This window comes from Ornithorhynchus anatinus, chromosome 2, assembly GCF_004115215.2.
Source record: "Ornithorhynchus anatinus isolate Pmale09 chromosome 2, mOrnAna1.pri.v4, whole genome shotgun sequence".
In the NCBI taxonomy this organism is placed as follows: Eukaryota; Metazoa; Chordata; class Mammalia; order Monotremata; family Ornithorhynchidae; genus Ornithorhynchus; species Ornithorhynchus anatinus.
In genome coordinates, this window is record NC_041729.1 from 13474193 (window position 1) to 13491573 (window position 17381).

Here is a 17381-nt window from a genome sequence, read left to right on the forward strand (position 1 = left end):
CATTAGAGGGGTGATGTGGGCGGGGGGCGTGGAGTGGTGGGTGGAGTAGTGAGGTAAGGTAGGAGGGGTAAAAAAAAAATGAGTGCTTTAGAGACAATGGTAAGGAGTTTCTGTTTGATTTGGAAGTAGAAGGGAGTTCTCAAGGAGTGGGGAACGTGGACTGAACTTGTCAGCTGGGTGACTGTGGGCAAGTCACTTAACTTCTCTGTGCCTCAGTTACCTAGAGAAGCAGTGTGGTACAGTGGAAAGAGCCCGGGCTTGGGAGGCAGAGTTCATGGGTTCGAATCCCGGCTCCGCCGCTTGCCAGCTGTGTGACTTTGGGCAAGTCACTTAACTTCTCTGTGCCTCAGTTACCTCATCTGTAAAATGGGGATCAAAACTGTGAGCCCCACGCGGGACAACCTGATCGCCTTGTATCCCACGGCGCTTAGAACAGTGCTTTGCACATAGTAAGCGCTTAACAAATACCACCATCTTTTACCTCATCTGTAAAATAGGGGTTAAGACTGTGAGCCTCACGTGGGACAACCTGATTACCCTGTATCTCCCCCAGCGCTTAGAACAGTGCTCTGCACATGGTAAACGCTTAACAAGTACCAACATTATTATTATTGTTTCGTAGAAATACGATCCAGGCAGCAGAGTGAAGTATGAATTGGACTGGGGAGAGGCAAAAAGCAAAGAGGTCAACAAATAATAATAATGTTGGTATTTGTTAAGCGCATACTATGTGCAGAGCACTGTTCTAAGTGCTGGGGTAGTTACAGGGTAATCAGGTTGTTCCACGTGAGGCTCACAGTTAATCCCCATTTTACAGATGAGGGAACCGAGGCACAGAGAAGTGAAGTGACTTGCCCACAATCACACAGCTGCCAAGTGGCAGAGGCGGAATTCAAACCCATGACCTCTGACTCCCAAGCCCGGGCTCTTTCCACTGAGCCACGCTAAAGGCAGATACAGTAATCAAAGCTTGTGCTAACATGGATGGATGGAGAGGAAAGGGCAGATTTTAGCGATGTTGGGAAGGTTAATCCGACACAAAGCAGGCAAATGTTGATGCTGGAGAAAAAAGCCCGGGACTCCTGACTCCTCGTCCTGTTTTCTTTCCACTAGGACACACTGCTGCTCACAGGATAGTCTGACGGGGTGAGAGTGGGAGATCTAGACACAGACAGGCTCGTAGATACAAGGTGACAAAGAATGAAAAGCAAAGAGGTAAAACTAGGCCGCTACACTAACTAGCCAAAAACCGAGTAAGAGGCAAAAATAGAGAGTTAAGGAAAGAGATTCAAATGGAGGCACATAAATGAGGGTTCCTAGTTTCCTGGGAGAGGTTAGTAGGTAGGAAGGAAGGTAGAAGGTTGGTAGGAAGGAGGGAGGTGGGAGAAGGTGGGGAAGCAGCATTGCTCAGTGGAAAGAGCCCGGGCTTGGGAGTCAGGGGTCATGGGTTCGAATCCCGGCTCTGCCACTTGGCAGCTGGGTGACTGTGGGCAAGTCACTTCTCTTCTCTTTGCCTCAGTGACCTCACCTGTAAAATGGGGATTAAGACTGTGAGCTTCACGTGGGACAACCTGATGACCCTGTATCTACCCCAGCGCTTAGAACGGTGCTCTGCACATAGTAAGCGCTTAACAGATACCGACATTATTATTATTATTATTGAGGGAGAAGGATTCTTGTAAATCCATGTTAAATGCATTCATTCCTTCATAAAACGGGTAGTTAGATAGTTATTTTTAAAAGCCTTTCAAGCCCAGGGTATCCCCTCTAGAAACACAGCCTGTGGTTAAGCTACCTTTCCCTCCTTCTCCATAATAAAAATAATAATAATTACGGTATTTGTTAAGCACTTACTATGTGCCAAGCACTGTTCTAAGTGCTGGAGTACATAGAGGGTAGTCAGGTTGTCCCACGTGGGGCTCACAGTCTTCATCCCCATTTTACAGTAGAGGGAACTGAGGCACAGAGAAGTTAAGTGACTCGCCCAAAGTCACACAGCTGACAAGCGGGACAGCCGGGATTAGAACCCACAACCTCTGACTCCCAAGCCCGGGCTCTTTCCGCTAAGCCACGCCGCTTCTCAATACCCTTAAGACTCTGGGCTGAGCTGCCTGGGGTGGCAAGGAAGCCTAGGGGGAATTACGGGGAAGTATCAGAGCCCAAGAGGGTCAATGTGTGAACAGAAGAAAGACGGGGCAGGAGATGCAGTTTTGGCAGCGGAGCGGGACTGATCTCACTTTTTAAACGGAAGAAAACAGGCTAAGGTAGGAGAAGCCTACGAACACCAACCGCTTTAACGATTAGCCCCTGGGTAAGAAACTTCAGAGTGGAAAAATGCACAGAGAAAGTAAACAGCTTTCTAAGTTGGGTAATTCTTGAATCCGCCAGGTCAGTGGTGAAGAAAAGACATTATTTCTCAGATCATGTCTCTATTAGCTCTTTAACAGCAGAGAACAATCTCAAGTTTTTGACAAACATAATCATTTTCCTTAAGCCCCTCACTCAGGGAGTTCATTATCAAATAAGTAAAAGTGTTACCCGTCACAAGCTATTATGTTCTAGTGGTTATTTTCTGGTCTGTCAGATAGTACCTTCATTCTCAGGTAGCCTTACATCAAATATTTCCAAAAGGACAATCACCGTAGCCTGAAATAACAATAATGATAACTGTAGCATTTAAGTGCTTGTAATAATAATGATAATAATTTGGTATTTGTTAAGCGCTACGTGCAGAGCACTGTTCTAAGCGCCGGGGGAGATACAGGGTCATCAGATTGTCCCACGTGAGGCTCACGGTCTTAATCCCCATTTTACAGATGAGGTAACTGAGGCGTAGAGAAGTGAAGTGACTTGCCCACAGTCACACAGCTGCCAAGTGGCAGAGGCGGGATTCGAACCCAAGACCCCTGACTCTCAAGCCCGGGCTCTTTCTACTGAGCCACGCTGCTTCCCACGAGGCATTAGTATGTGACAGGTACTGTACTGAGCACTGGGGTAGATACAAGATAATTGGGTTGGACTCGCTCCCTGTTGCACATAGACTCACAGTCTCAGTCCTCATTTTATAATGAGGAAACTGAGGCACAGAGAAGTGAAGCGCTTTGCGCCAGGTGTCACAGCAGACGGGAGGCAGAGTGGGGATTAGAATCCTGTTCCTCTGACTCCCAGGCAGCGGCAGCAGTGACAAGAGAAGAATACCTTGTCCCTTCTGTCATCATTATTGCCATCATAGCATCAGCGGTGCGGCTCAGTGGAAAGAGCCCGGGCTTGGGAGTCAGAGGTCATGGGTGCGAATCCCGGCTCTGCCATTTGTCAGCTGGGTGACATTGGGCAAGTCACCACTTCTCTGTGCCTCAGTTTCCTCATCTGGAAAATGGGGATTAAGACCGTGAGCCTCACGTGGGACAACCTGATGACCCTGTATCTACCCCAGCGCTTAGAACAGTGCTCTGCACCTAGTAAGCGCTTAACAAATACCAACATTATTATTATTATCCACTCTCCCCATCTTCAAAACCCTACTAAAGTCATATCTTCTCCCTGATAGCAGTGTAGCCTAGTGGAAAGAGTACGGGACGGGGAATCAGAAGAACCTGGGTTCTAATCCGGGCCCCGCCGCGTGCCTGCTTTGTGACTTTGGGCAAGTCACTTAACTTCTCCGTGCCTCAGTTTGTCGTTGTTGTCTTATGCTGTCGAGGCGTGTCCGACCCAGAGCGACGCCATGGACGCATCTCTCCCAGAATGCCCCATTTCCATCTGCAGTCGCTTTGGTAGTGGATCCATAGGCTTATTTTGGTAAAAATACAGAAGTGCCTCCGAGTCTCTGCGCTGGACGCTCTCCCATGCCGCTGCCGCCCAGCTCAGGTGAGTTATGACTTGTAACAGATGGCCTTCCACTCACTAGCCACTGGCCAAGCTAGGAATGGAATGGGAAGGCCTCTGTTAGACTCTCCCTCTTGTAGTCGAGACTGGAAGAGGACTGGAATCTCTCCAGGGGCGACCCTTAGAGGGTGTGCCTCAGTTTCCTTGTCTATTAAACGGAGATTAAGCCTGTGAACCCCATGTAGCACACGGATTGTGCGTGGCTCAGTGGAAAGAGCACGGGCTTTGGAGTCAGGGCTCATGAGTTCGAATCCCAGCTCTGCCACTTGTCGGCTGTGTGACTGTGGGCAAGTCACTTAACATCTCTGTGCCTCAGTTCCCTCATCTGTAAAATGGGGATTAAGACTGTGAGCCCCACGTGGGACGACCTGATTCCCCTATGTCTACCCCAGCGCTTAGAACAGTGCTCGGCACATAGTAAGCGCTTAACAAATACCAACATTATTATTAACCCGATCAGCTTGTGTCCACCCCAGGGCTGAGTACATTGCTTGGCACGTAGTGAGCACTTAATACCATTAAAGAAAAACAAAAAGAGGACCCCTCATTTCCCTATCCTGTTTGCTTTCCGCATCACCTACGCACGAGGGTGTCTACCCTTTAAAAACTCTGATACTCTCCCCATCACCAGTCCCACAGCACTTATGTACCTATCCTAATACTATTTTACTTCCCTGTCATTTATTAGAATGTCTGTATTTGTGACTAGAATAATGCAGTGATCTTGCTTATCGACTCTATAGGACTATACTCCCCCAAATGCTTAGTACAGTGCTCTGCACAGAGTAACTACTCAGTTAACACCACTGATTGATAGATGATGCTGGAGATTCAGTCCATCTTACTGGGTTGCTGTGAGGGATGTGGTGTGGCAGTTTATTAATAATAATAATAATTTACTATGTGCCACACGCTGTACTAAGCTCTTGGGTGGGTACAAGCAAATCTAGTTGGACACAGTCTCTGTCCCACGTGGGGCTCAGAGTCTCAATCCCCATTTTACATTCGCTCATTCGATCATACTTATTGAGCGCTTACTCTGCGCGGAGCACTGTACTAAGAGCTTGGAAAGTACAATTCAGCAGCAAATAGAGACAATCCAGGCCGGACAACGGGCTCACAATCTGAGGCCCAGAGAAGTGAAGCGACTTGTCCAAGGTCACACAGCAGACAAGTGGTAGAGTCAGGCTTAGAACTCATGACCTTCGGACTCCCAGGCCCGTTCTCCATCCACTACGCCATGCTGCTTCTCACACACGAGCCTCCCCACCTCGCCTGGCCCTGTGGTCCCTAAGCAGTCCTGCTAGAAGATGGCAAGACAACAACTAGGCCAGGCCACCAGGTGATCCCTGCTGCAGAGCCAGGAATAGACCAATAGCTACACTTCAATTATCTCTCAGCTCTCCAATATACTGATGGCGACGGCGGATGGGACTCCGCAGACTAGCTCTGGAATCCCTCAGAACCCTAGCGTGGTCTTAAAACGGCCACAGTTCCGGTGGGGTGGGGATCTCCTAAATCAGGAGGTGGACTTGGCTTGGATCCTTTGATGCACCACGGGCCCAGAGGAGGCCTTCTGAAGCTGCCTTAAGTAGCTTGGTGGGTCAGGGGCTAAACGGTACTTTAAGTTTCAAGAGCGAAAGGGTCAGCTTACATCTACAACATCACAGCCAAACTGTACTCTGTCAAGAATCTAGGGTATTGTTCTCTGGATTGCAAGCATGTCCTCCCTAAGACTTCCCCTGACCCAAATCAGTTATATTTTGGGGAAGGGAAAGCCATGATTCACATCCTAATTCTTTTGGTCTCGAAAGATATTTCTGGGTCCCTGGGAGGAAACTGCCAATTAAAAGAGCCAATAAGAATTAATACAATGGGAGTTACGGTTTCCCAGAGCAAAATCTTATATATCTATTTGGTGATTAAAATAACCCGATTACGGACGATCAGTCTTTCTCCCAGAAATGAAATTAAGTGACACAGTTTTAGGGAAGGGAGGTGCATTCATCCAACATGCATCAGAATCAGAAAGTTCATCTTTCTGACAATGAAAAATGCTTCTGTTCACGTCTTTCAGCATTTCCTAGGCATGAACGTCCCTGGCTTACCAAAAAAATACATTCACCCCTATAGAAAGGAAGGATTACCTCTCCCTCTGGAACTCATTATTAATTCTACCTTCAGAGACACAGTTGAGGGATATTGCATCTGTCTCATTTCCATGTTTCACTTCTCTTGTTACTGCAATTAACCACCCAACCATCAACATTTCCTTTGATTCCTCTGGGTTGGAAGGGAGGCAGAATGAAAGTGAAATATGTCAGTCATGTCAGGTGCCTTAAATAGGGTTTGGCAAAGACTATTTATTTACAAACAGGTTCTTTGATTCACAGCTAGGGCTCACCCTAAGCTATGTTTAGCATGCCAAAGAAGCTAACTCCAGTGATTCTGCAGAAATGCAACGGATGGAGTGGAAAAAACATATCAGACTTTTTTTAATAACAGCCTTAGCAACCATATGCCTCTAACTTCCACATCCTATCTCGCCAACTGTCTTACTCAGAGATCTGGAATATTTTGGAATACATGTAAAATCAGGTTGTTGTATCAACACCGGGAAGCAGAGCGGCCTTGTGGAAAAGTTCACGGGCCTGAGACTCAGAGGACCTGGGTTCTAAATCTCTGATCCACCACTTGACTGCTTTGTGACCTTAGGCAAGTCACTTCACTTCTCTGTGCCTCAGCTAACTCGGCTGTAAAGTGGGGATTAAGACTGTGAATCCCTTGTGAGGCAGGGACGGTGTCTAATCTGATTAATTTATTTCTACCCCCTCACTTAGTACAGTGTCTGGCACATAACTAGCACATCCCAAATATCATAAAAAACACTCTCTCCGCCCCCCGCCAAACCCCCACTGCCCCCAAATCAGAGGTCATAGTTCACAATGCTGGGTTTTAGTAGGGTTAACTCATCCTCTTTTCGTAAATTCTAATAGTTCTCTCAATCCACAATTCCAACTGACTATAATGTTGAACTTGAAATCCTAGAGGTGGAACTGATACGTCCCTTTCCATTCCATTTTAAAATTAGTGAGACCACTTCAGCGTTTGAAGAGGTTCAGAGAAGGGCAACTAAAATAACCAAGGTGTTGAAGCATATTCTATACCAAGATGAATAATGGGATTTAGACTCGTAAATTTGGAAAGATGAAGGTTTAGAGTTGTCTCTAAAATCCCTGTGGGAGTGGGCAGAGTAGGGACGGGGGATAATTGTTCAAGAATGCCACCACACTAAGACTTAGATACAATCCACATCCTAAAAGGGATTCATGATTTTAGGGGAGGGAGAACACATGTTTGGTTCACATTTTACAGATGAGGAAAATGAGGCACAGAGAAGTTACATGACTTGCCAGCAGGATGGGATCAAGGGATGAGCAAGAGAGGGTGGAAGTTTGTAAACTAAGTAGCCACTATGCCTGGTTAGAGATTATTTAGGACCAGGGGCCATTGGGGCAGGTTTTGAGTTGGGATTTAGTAGTATGGGGCTGCAAAGATATTTCCTTTGTCTACATGAGGCAGTTCCCATTTAACGTGGAATCAGAGAAAATAGACCTGAAAGGTCACCTGACCAAATCCCCTGACTCCAGATTGATGGATTCCTAACCCATCCCAAACAGCTGACTGCCAATTCTAACATTTGCAGCCACTGAGGGTTGGCCTATGGAGTCCAGAGTCGGGATACGTGTTTCTACTTTAAAAATCCTTTCTAAAAATATCTCTACTATGCCATCTCAGCCTGAGATCCCAAGATACATGATTTTATTTTATTTCTATGTCTCTTCCCCTCTGTAGACTTCAAGCTCCTTGGTGGTGGAGATTAACTATAGAATTTTCCAAGTGCTAATTACAGTGGTCTGCACATGGCAAACATTCAATAAATACTGCTGATTGAGTGATTGATTGGCTGTTATTGAAACTTGAAGGTGATAGGTTTAGGACAAACCAAAAAAAACCCCAAAACACTTCTTTCTCCAGAGGTGGAAAGCTAATACAATTTGTTGCTTCAGGTAGTTGTGAAGACAGGAACTATTAATAGGCTCAAGAAGGGTTTGGATAACTTCATGGAAGAGATGTCAATCAATCCTTTCATTCATTCATTCAATAGTATTTATTGAGCGCTTACTATGTGTAGAGCACTGTACTAAGCGCTTGGAATGAACAAGTCGGCAACAGATAGAGACAGTCCCTGCCGTTTGACGGGCTTACAGTCTAATCGGGGGAGACAGGCAGACAAGAACAATGGCAATAAATAGAGTCAAGGAGAAGAACATCTCGTAAAAACAATGGCAACTAAATAGAATCAAGGTGATGTACAATTCATTAACAAAATAAATAGGGTAATGGAAATATATACAGTTGAGCGGACGAGTACAGTGCCGAGGGGATGGGAAGGGAGAGGGGGAGGAGCAGAGGGAAAGGGGGAAAAGAGGGTTTAGCTGCGGAGAGGTGAAGGGGGGGTGGTAGAGGGAGTAGAGGGAGAAGAGGAGCTCAGTCTGGGAAGGCCTCTTGGAGGAGGTGAGTTTTAAATAGGGTTTTGAAGAGGGGAAAAGAATCAGTTTGGCGGAGGTGAGGGAGGGCGTTCCGGGACCGCGGGAGGACGTGGCCCGGGGGTCGACGGCGGGATGGGCGAGACCGAGGGATGGTGAGGAGGTGGGCGGCGGAGGAGCAGAGCGTGCGGGGTGGGCGGTAGAAAGAGAGAAGGGAGGAGAGGTAGGAAGGGGCAAGGTGATGTAGAGCCTTGAAGCCTAGAGTGAGGAGTTTTTGTTATCCTATTTATTGAAGACTTCCCTGTGCAGAGCACTACACTTTTTTGGAGGGTACAGTAATGTTGGAAGATATAATCCCTCTCCTCAAGGAGTTTACAATCTAGCAGGGGATCAGAAACTAAAGTAAATTATATAAAGCGGGAAAAAACAGAGTTTTTTAAAAATATGTCTATAAGTGCTCTGAAGAGGATGAGGGTGGAGGTGGGGAAAGGTAAGTACCCAAGTTCTTAAGGGAAGTGGAAGTGCTCAATTGGCTGATGGGAGGGAGATAGTTTGGGAAGAAGAGAGATTTGTCAGGGAAGTGGAAGTGCTTAATTGGTTGAAGGGAGGGAAATAGGTTGGGGAGAAGAGATTTGTCAGGGAAGTGGAAGTGCTTAATTGGCAGGAGGGTGGGAAATAAGTTGGGGAGAAGAGAGATTTTTCAGGGAAGGCTTCCTGGAGAAATTGTGATTTCAGAAGCTCATTGAAGAAGGGAAGATCAGTGGTCTGAAATTGGCTTCAGATATGAAAATTTAGGAATATTCAAAGGCATATCATGCTCAACGGCATATTTTAAGTGCTTACTGAGTGCAGAGCAGTGTGCTAAGCACTTGGGAGAATACAACAGAATAAGTACACGTAGTCCCTGCCCTCAGAGAACCAACAATCTCATAACCATGAGGATAATGTCAGTCAAGGCAACCATCACCTGGTTCCTTCAAGCATGGTATAACTAATGTTGGAAAGAGAACACATGATCAGCTTACCATTGCAGCCTAGCATTTTCTAGGTTTTTAATAAGTGAATTTAACCCAACAGAGAAAGGTGAATTTATCCAGGTATGTAGTTTGATATCACATCCCTTATATTTACTGGATGCGTACTGTGTGCAGAGCACTGTACTAAGCACTTGGGAGAGTACGCTATAAGAGAGTGGGTAGATACTTTCCCTGCCTACAGTGAGTTTACGGCCTAGCCCATTTATAAGTGAGACGCCAAGATACAGCTAGAGAGACTGATGGGTCCTAGATCAGTTCAGTTTCTCCATCTGTATAATAGAGAAACTTCCCTTCTCTCCGCTGTCCCTGCCTCATAGGAATTGGGTGAAGTATAGTGGGTATGGAAAAAGAGAACTGCAGACTTTAGAGATGGCGCTCAAGTCTTAGGAAATTCCATGCCAGATTTCCCAGTTCTCAGTTCTCCATGGATGCGCTCTGAGGAAGAACCGGCTGAGCTGACTACTCTGGAATGTCCTTTACAACAGCTTGCAGAAGAGTCTAATCACGGGTAAAGTTTAGTATAATATAGTATAACGTATAGTTTCTCTGGGAGAAAAGGTGACTGAACAAAGGTATTTCTCCTGGAAAGGAAAACAGATGCATCAGGCTGGATAACTGCTACTATATGCTAATAATCGTTTGAACGCATCTGTCTTCATAGACATGTTTGTCTGCTGTCTAAGTCATTGACTGCATTGGCACGACACCAAATGTTTTGCTGTCTTCTTGATTAGGGGTAAGGGTGATAGAAGAAGTAAATCCCGAATAACCTTGGCAATTTTCCCTTAGCCTCAGCTCACTAAATTATCATTTGTTTCGGTTTCTCCCCTAGACCAGCAGCTAACCATCCTGCAATGTACCTGCAGGACCTGTATAAGAGTAGAACAACACAAACGATTCATTTCTATCTTACTCAGGTCACCAGCTAGTAGGGATCATTCTAGGGCAATCCTGGGATTAGCCTTGACTATGTCAGTGATAGGGAGGCCCTTCAGTACAGGACTTCCTGCCGTCACCAGCTTAAGGACCAAGATCTGAGCTCAGATTTCCATTTCCCTCACATCTGTGGCAGGTGACTTCTCTTTCTAGTGGCTAGGGCATTGTTGAGACCTGGATTGCGTTACAACTCATATTCTAAACTTTTAGAAATTAGCTTGGAAATTAGCCTCAAGACCTGTGTTCGGTAGAGGGCAAGGATTTGAGTGATTAGTGCCACAGTTTCCTCATCTGTAAAATGGGGGTTAAATACTTGTTCTCCCTCTTACTTGAGGTCTATGTGGAGAGAAAATGTGTCAGACCTGATTATCTTATATCTAATTCTGTGCTTAGTACAGTATCTGGGACATACAAGGTAAGTGCTTACCAAATACCATCATTATTATGATAACTGTTATCTTTGAATGGAGATGAGATTGGAATCTACACTACTTCAAGCAGTCATCGAGAGAGTTGGTATTTTGTTAAGCACTTACTACGTGCCGAGCACTGTTCTAAGCGCTGGGGTAGACACAGGGGAATCAGGTTGTCCCACGTGGGGCTCACAGTCTTAATCCCCATTTTACAGATGAGGTAACCGAGGCACAGAGAGTGATTATTCACCATTAGTTGATAACTTGAGGATGACTAAGGGGCAGATTTGCAGAGACCAAAAGGAATTTTAGGTGACAAGGGGATCAACCTAGCAGAGGAGAATCTCTGCATGCATTCAGCTTAGGATAGAATTTGGACAAGGCCTGCTTTAGCTATATCTGACCATTTTTTATTTTTCTGGTTTTTGTTAAGCACTTTCATTGTGTCAAGCATTGTTCTATGCTTTGGGGCAGATACGAGATAAACAGGATGGACACAGACCATGTCCCACGTAGGGCCCACACTCTAAATTCCCACTTACAGATGAGGTAACTGAGGCACAGGGAAGTGAAGTGACTTGCTCAAGGTCACATAGCAGACAGGTGGCCGAACTAGGATTATAATCCAGAACCTCTGACTCCCAGGCCTGATTCTTTCCACTAGGCCACTCTGCTTCTAATTTGCACAAGGTCCCATTGTCCATACCATCATCTTTGAATGAAAGCTCACTGTGGGCAGGGAAAATGTCTACCAAGTCTATTACATTGTACTCTCCCAACTGCTTAGCCCAGTATTCTCCACACAATAAGCGCTCAATAAGTACGACTGAGTGACTGAAGAATGACAGCTATTTAAATGTGGGAGTGTGTCTGCCTATGAGATGTAGAAATGGTCTTGACTAGTTTAAATCCTACAGAAATGGGAATAATCCACCCTAATTTCCCTTTTATAGTGTCTCCATGGGGGGAGAACGTCTTATTCCTCTTTTTGAGCCCTCATCAGCGGTGCCTCTGATTACTTCTGGGTGGGTGGATTTGCTAAGCAGCTGGAGGTTTCACCTCACTGATGGATGAAGTGCTTCTACTGGGGAGTTTTCTGAGGTGTTTTGGAATCTCTTGGGATATAAAAGGATATGTTGATGTGAGACACTATTATTAAGCACCTGCCTTTCAAGTATGGAGCGAATAATTAAATGCTAAGAAACGGTGAGAAGAAATCATATTAGGTCTGTTGGTCACAGGCACTTTGCCGTCCTGCTGGTAAATGTCACTGGTTTCTTTTATTTTTTAGAATTCATTTAGTCTAAATGAATCATCTAATTTCTGAGAATTATGTAAATGTCAGAAGGTGAACAAATTAGTGGGGGTGGGGGATTACATTTTACACTGATTCCTTGAATACCTTAATATGAGATATGGTTTTCTTTTAATCACCTTGACAGGATTTCATGAGCGGTCCAAAAAAAAAAAAAGCCAACCATAAACCCAGAAAACCAGACATCTATTTCTGAAAGATAATTTCCCTCTCCAGAATAATCCAATGAGAGTCACTAAAAAAGATTCAGGACTTCCTGACCCATTATTTACTATTTACTGCATTCTGCTAGTGAAGACCTCAAAATCCTGCCTGGAGAACTTTTGAACCATAAATCCTATTTTCAGGGCAAGAAGCAATTTTTAATGTTAAAACAAGCAGGAAGAGCAGGAAGAGAAGGCATCATAGGGAAGGAGACAAGAGGGGAGAGCTAGGAAATCCACTCGAAAAAAGAAACAAGCAGTGACATCTTGCAATGACAAATGCAGGTATTGGGCTAAATCCCTTCATGGTGCCATGAAGACATTTCAAATTAACCTCACAGGAGCATAGTCACTCCAACCTGTCACGATCAATCAATTGAATTTATTGATCACTTACTGTGTGCAGAGCACTGTACTAAGCGCTCGGTAGAGTACAATACAGCAGACACATTCCCTGGTCACAACAAGCTTACAGTTTAGAGGGGGAGAGAGACATTAATATAAATGAATAAATGACGAATATGCACTTTAGTGCTGTGGGCCTAGGAGGGGAAATGAATAAGAGGGAAGCAAATCAGGGTGACACAGAAGGGAAAGGAAGAAAAGGAAAAGAGGGCTTAGTCAGGGAAGACCTCTTGGAGGAGGTGTGTCTTCAATAAGGATGCAAATCGGGGGAGAGTAATTGCCTGTTGGGATATGAAGAGGGAGGACGTTCCAGGCAAGAGGCAGGACATGGGCAAGAGGTTGCCGGCGAGGTAGATGAGATCGAGGTACATAAATGCTTGTAACCCACATGTATCTGTCTCTAGAACTTTTTTCTTAAGACAAAAGCCGGAGCCCTCGGGCACAGAGTTGCCATGCCATCATTAGTTCCAGGGAGTTGATGGGGCCATCCATAGCCAGAGCCAGCTACTTCAACATTCTTTCCTCGTTTGTAAAAAGGGGGATTCAAGTCCAGTTCTCCCTATTTGGCTGTGAGCCCCATGAGGGACAGGGACTTTGTCTGATCTGATTGTATCTGTCTTGGGGCTTAGCACAGTTCTGAACATATAGCACTTTGCAAATACCACGGTTATTATTACAATTATTATTATTATTACTCTCTCCTTTAAGTTAAAACTGCTTCTTGGGAGATATTCTCCATGGATATTTCCTGAAGTTCACAGAGATAGACATTTCCAAGAAGCACCTCAAAATTTTATACCAATAAATGGAGTCCTTATCCCTTTATTCCTCAGCAAGTTCACCATAGCTTAAAGACCACGCAGTGTAGATCAAGGCTTCCATCTTGATAATCACACTTGAGAGTGACAAAACTCTGTTAAGACCTGGATAATATGAATTAAAAAGGAAGCCTTTGTAAGTGTTTTATGTTTCCAATTTTCCAAAATCACAGTCATTTCTTTCAACAATTCTTTCTTTCAAAAAAACCTGGCCCCTATTTACACACACATTTCACTTGGAAGTCTTGTCGCCTTCATGCTGCTTCCCCACATATTTCTCCCTTAGGAAGAAATACTTTGTTGTCATAGCAATTCTTTCCTCACTGTACATCAATCAAACTGGGCTCCTGGCTTCTGAATTTTGTTTCCAGTTTCAAAATTTCCTTTTTGCTCTGACCCTCCAGAAATGATAAATGTGCTAGGCCCTCTTGATATCCTTGCTTTTTCCCTATCCGCCTTACCATCGTTTGGGCCATGGCAATTTCATCAGCTTGCCTCTATCACGGAAGCAACTTCTAACCCTCAGCAGCAGCTTCTCCGCTGACTGCTTACCCCAAGCATGCTATTGCCCAGATGAGTAGCCATGCCCACTCTTTAAATACAAAATCGACCGTTATGAATCAGGCAAAAAATCCACTTTGGGACATTAATTCAACTGGTTGGGTGGGTTAAGGAACAGATAACTGCTCAACTCTCCACTTCACTTGGCTGTTGGTGTAAATTTGCATAATTCATTTTCCCTCACTATGCCTCAGTTTCTCTAGCCAATAAGGGAGAAGAATGATTCTTGTCCTCCCTACTTTTCAGTGGCATTGGTAGAAAAAACAATGTTGAAATGTAAAAGAATTTTAAGTTGAGAGTAAGGAAAGGATAAATCCCGACATATTTCCATGTATGCAAAAAACTTAGAAATTCAATGAATATTTATTATTTTTCTGAACAACTTTGGGCTTGACTTTAGGATCAATGATAATACCTCCTCTCTCACCGTGTTGAGTTCATTCACTTCCTGATTTTGGAATTACCTTTTGGATAGAGAAGCAGCGTGGCTCAGTGGAAAGAGCCTGGGCTTAGGAGTCAGAGGTCATGGGTTCGAATCCTGGCTCTGCCACTTGGCGGCTGTGTAACTGTGGGGAAGTCACTTCACTTCTCTGTGCCTCAGTTCCCTCATCTGTAAAATGGGGATGAAGACTGTGAGCCTCACATGGGACAACCTGATTATCCTGTATCTCCTCCAGCGCTTAGAACAGTACTCTGCACATAGTAAGCGCTTAACAAATACCAACATTATTTTTATTATAGAGTCTGGGCCTGGAAATCAGAAGGGCCTGGGTTCTAATCCTGGCTGTGCCTCTTGTCTGCTGTATGACCCTGGGCAAGTTATTTCACTTCTCTGTGCCTCAGTTACCTCACCTGTAAAATGGGGATTAAGACTGTGAGCGCTTTGTGGGACAGGAAGTCCACCCAACCCGATTTCCTTCTATCTATCCCAGTGCTTAGTACAGTGCCTGGCACATAGTAAGCACTTAACAAATACAACAATTATTATTAATATTATTATTTTTACTGCATACAGTAAGCGCTCAATAAATGCCATTGGTGGATGGATTGATTTTGTTATCCAGAAGCCTTTCCTCTTCCCAGGCACTTTTCCTCCATGAAGATCTTTAAAAGACTGTGGAGTTAGAGTTCACTCTCTGACTTTGGCTCCCTTTCTATAATTTTATTTTGTCTTTTTCCACTTATTTATGTCCAAACATTCCATTACAGTGCTTCTGTAGGAAAGCAATTATGCTTAATAAAAATCATTATTTTCTAGGCCTCTAACATATTTCCTGTCTTGAGAAAACTTTGCCGGGATAACAAAGCCCATTTCTGTGGATTTCAACATCTGAAATGAACCCAGCTTATAAAAAGACAAAGCTAACCATCACCTTCATATTACACCAGGCACTGCAATCCATTTCTGATGGTGTATTTATTTTCTGCCCAGTAACAATAGGCCTCATGAAAAATGACTAGTGCCGGACCGCTGGATTGTGTATGGAAGAATAATGCATTGATTAATCAACACCACAAAATATGCAGCCCACTTGACTGCAGAAGAGTGTAGGCAAAGGCTTTCAAAAATTAGAAAGAGTAAATAAAATCAATTCTGTGCGAGGGGGAGAGCGTGAACCTCATTCCGCTCACTTTCCTGAGGGAGTAGGAGTGAAAGGCAGCACAGTCTCAGATGCCTGTTTCCCTTTTACCTCTCTTCTGTAAAATGACTAGGAGAATGATTTCTTCTCCCCGCCTATTCAGCTTATCGTAAGTCATTCCTGCTCTGAAAGGGGGCAGAGGGAAAGATACAGATCTGAGTGTGATATCGCGTTCTCAGTTGAAAAGGGAAAGACAACACAAACACCTTGGTGCCCAAGAAGGCGCTGGGTTGTCAGCGAAGCTAAACTCCAGTTAAGGGACAAAAATCACTCAGAAGTCCTTTTCAATGGGGCTTTCTCTGGCTGGTTCTAGAGTGACAAATGAAAGACTTCAGATCCATTTTTGTTTTCAATAAAAATCTTGTTTAACAGGGTCATGAATATTCATGAGTTGGCTCGTTTCCAATTAAAACAAAGAGAAGAGCCAAATCAAACAAGAAAAACAAAACAAAAAGGGCCACTCAGCTATACAAAGGATGAAGACTTGGATTCTGAATACTAAGGCATGTGCGTTAAAAAAAAAACCACCCAGAAAAACACACCACCATCACCATTATGAGAAAGAAAAAGAGCTATATTCACCATCATCTGGAAAACAAAGGAAAGCTGATTTCCAAAGAGAAAAATGACATCAAGGTACACATCACAAGCAAATCTCTTTCAACCTAAAAGGAGTTCAGTTTTATGAATCTCCAAATGTTCCTTTTGCCATGATAAGAAAATGAAAGAAGATCGTATATTATCAGATGACAGGGGACCCCAACAAGTAAGATCCTCTTGATGACCCAATCCTTAAAGGCAGGGATCGGGACTTCTCTTGATATAAAGCCACTTCCCGTGATGGCCCAGGTGACCCTCCATTAATAAAATATTATCTGGGGTGGTCCTGGCCTTATTCTCTTGCTGAGTTTCGTTTCTAATGACATTTATGACAGTAGTACTTTCTCCGCTCTTCAGCAAACTGGTGAATATCTTCACAACTGTTCATTTGTATTATTATTACGATGCTATTTGTCAAGCACTAGGCTGGACCGCTGGATTGTGTATAGAAGAATAATGCATTGATTAATCAGCACCACAAAATATGCAGCCCACTTGACTGCAAAAGAGTGTAGGCAAAGTCTTTCAAAAATTAGAAAGGATAAATAAAATCAATTCTGTGCGAGGGGGAGAGCTAGTGGATGTCAAGCACTGGGTTAAGCACATGGGTAGATACATGATCATCAGATTGGACATATTCCCTAATGCCCATGGGGCTCCCAATCTCCTGTTAAATGTTTGTCTTCCCCTCTAGACTGGAAGCTCTTTGAAGGGGGAAGGGGGCAGATCTTTCATCCCCACTGAACAGGTGAAGAGATGGAGTTAAATGACTTGTTCAAGGTCACAGAATTGGCAAGCTGCAGAGCTGAGACTTAAACCTGGGCCTCCTGCACCCCGGTCACTTGCCCTTTACACTAGATCTTACATTTTAATGTCGCCTTGTCTCAGGCTGTCGAGTCGCCTCCGACCAATAGCGACGCCATGGACACATCTCTCCCAGACCGCCCCACTCTCCATCTGCAATCGTTCTGCATCCATAGAATTTTCTTTGTAAAAATACAGGAGTAGTTTACCATTCCCG

The 17381-nt window shown here is 44.4% G+C and overlaps 1 protein-coding gene and 1 non-coding gene across 2 annotated transcripts in view; both read right to left on the reverse strand.

Moving 5' to 3' along the window:
- Window positions 1–17381, reverse strand: part of LOC100077095 (transmembrane protein 132C) — a 427350-nt gene that overhangs the window by 253180 nt on the left and 156789 nt on the right. The gene's annotated exons all lie outside the window — the stretch shown is intronic.
- Window positions 3875–4012, reverse strand: LOC114809566. The gene has a single exon (XR_003757342.1). It is a non-coding gene; the product is annotated as a small nucleolar RNA SNORA7 (small nucleolar RNA).